Source organism: Magnolia sinica, chromosome 9, assembly GCF_029962835.1.
Source record: "Magnolia sinica isolate HGM2019 chromosome 9, MsV1, whole genome shotgun sequence".
NCBI classification, from domain to species: Eukaryota; Viridiplantae; Streptophyta; class Magnoliopsida; order Magnoliales; family Magnoliaceae; genus Magnolia; species Magnolia sinica.
This window is the reverse complement of record NC_080581.1, coordinates 67,552,206-67,554,703: the sequence shown is the minus strand read 5'-3', so window position 1 is coordinate 67,554,703 and position 2,498 is coordinate 67,552,206. Positions and strand designations below refer to the sequence as shown.

Here is a 2,498-nt window from a genome sequence, read left to right as displayed (position 1 = left end):
GAGCATGCCCTCATGCATGTTTTTTTCAGAAAATACGGGACATATGGATATCAAGCCAGGGGTGATCCAACTCCTTCCAAAATTCTATGGACTTGAATCTGAAAATCCATTTTTACATTTGAAAGAGTTTGATGAGATTATAGCCACTTTATATTTCCATAACATGTTCGATGACACGGTCAAGCAGAAACTCTTTCCCTTTTCTTTAAAAGAAAAGGCTATGACGTGGTTGCATTCGCTACGTCCTTGATCTATTAGTAGATGGAACGATATGACAAGGGAGTTCATAAAGAAAAATTTCCCAAATCATAAAACAAACACCCTCAGAAGGTGAATAATGAACTTTGCCCAAAAGAAAAATGAAATATTCTTTCAATGTTAGGAGCGGTTCAAGAATCTTGTCAGTTCATGCCCACAACACAGTTTTGAAACGTGTCATATTACACACTTTTTCTATGATGGACCGACATCCTTCATGCGCCAATTAGCAGAGACAATGTGCAATGGGGAATTCATGAGAAAAAATGTTGATAATATGTGAGATTATTTAGACAAACTTACTGAAAACACGCAATCATGGGATGTCTCTTCAAAATCGAGCACCACCTCTAGGCTCGCTCAATCAAAGATGAGGGCCAGAATATACCTTCTGCAACAGGATGATGATATCAATGCTAAAATAGCTAATCTCATAAGGAGAATAGAAGCTATGGAACTAGAGAAGGATAAGGCTAAGGAAATTGTTGCGGTATTTGTGCTTGCAACATTCACACAATTGAAAATTGCCCAACAATACCTGCTTTTCAAGAGGTACTAAATGAGCAATCTAATGCCGTAAATAATTACCAAAGGCCTTTCAATGGACCCATCTCCAATACATACAATTCGAGTTGGAGAAATCATCCAAATTTTAGCTGGAGGAATGGACAAACTGCTACTTCTTAAGGATTCCCTAATCAAATTCCAAATCAAGGGAAACCTCGAGAGGAACCGATTCAGAATTCCACACAAACTCAGGAGTTTACCTAAGCATTACGATAACTTATAAAATTTATGCAAAAGATAGATTCACATGTTATGATTATAGAGAAGGGGATGCTTCCTGTTCAACCTCTCCCCAATCTTAAACCGCAATATGAAATAAGTAATCAAAGCTCTTCAAATCAAATGGAGCAAGCTATGTCTATCACCACCCTTAGGAGTGAGAAAATAATTGACAAATCTATTCTGGTAAGGGTTGAAAAGTCTAAGGACCTGGAAATAGATGAAACTGATAAACCTAGCACTACTTTATAAGAATTAGAACCAGAACTTCAAGGCAAGCCACTTGCACCATTCCCCCAACAGTTGATTGCACCAAAACCTCTCTCTAACTCTCAAGACATTCTAGATGTGCTGAAACAAGTGAAAGTCAATATTCATTTACTAGATGCCATTAAACAAATACCCTCATATGCCAAATTTCTGAAAGATTTATGTACGACCAAAGGAATGCAAAGTATTTTAAAAAATATATTTTTAACAGAAAACGTGAGTGCCATCCTAAAGCAAGATGTGCCACAAAAATACAAAGATCCGAGTTGCCCAACCATTGCTTGTGTAATTGAGAATTACTATATTGAGCACACACTTCTTGACTTAGGAACGAGCGTAAATCTAATCACATACTCGGTCTACGAACAACTGGGTCTAGGTGAATTAAAACCTACCCAGACCATATTACAACTTGCTGATCGCTCAGTTCATCTACCGAGAGGGATAATTGAAGATGTGTTGGTCTAAGTTGACAAATTCTACTACCCAGTAGATTTTATCACCCTGGATACTCAACTCATCGTGGACATGAGCACTCAAATTTCTATCATTCTTATGCCCATTCTTTGCCACATCAAAACAATCATTAATTGCAGGAATGGAGTCATGAATTTGTCTTTTGAAAATATGACATTAGAGATAAATATCTTTTTCAATATGGGCAAATAATTAGAGGATGATGATAATTCGCATGATATTAACCTGATTGACTCTTTCTTGGAAGATAGAACACTTCTGACCTTATCATCTGACCCTCTAGATACGTGTCTGGCCCACTCCCATGATTTAAAAGATGATATGATTAGGGAGATGGGAACCATGATGGATATCATGCCGGTATTTGAAGTTAACTGGTGGAGGCTACAATTTGAAGAATTATCCCAAACCAATGTAATGCCTCTACCGTCTAACCTCAAGGTACCAAAGCTTGACCTAAAATATTTACCCTCTGATTTGAAATATATCTATTTAGGTCAAGACGAGACATATCCGATGGTGATTTCTTCTCACATTGAGCAAGAACAGGAGAGTATGCTTATTTCTACTCTCATTAAGCATAAGGGGGCCCTTGAATAGTCGATTGCAGACTTCATGGGAATTGACCCATCGATTTGTACTCACTGCATTTATCTAAAGGATAATACAAAGACTTCTTGGCAACCACAATGTAAATTAAATCCAAA

General features: G+C 37.3%; 1 non-coding gene across 1 annotated transcript; it reads right to left on the bottom strand.

Moving 5' to 3' along the window:
• Nucleotides 1-319: 319 nt before the first annotated feature.
• LOC131257218 (small nucleolar RNA R71) lies at nucleotides 320-426 on the bottom strand. Its single transcript, XR_009177231.1, has one exon. It is a non-coding gene; the product is annotated as a small nucleolar RNA R71 (small nucleolar RNA).
• Nucleotides 427-2,498: the final 2,072 nt, after the last annotated feature.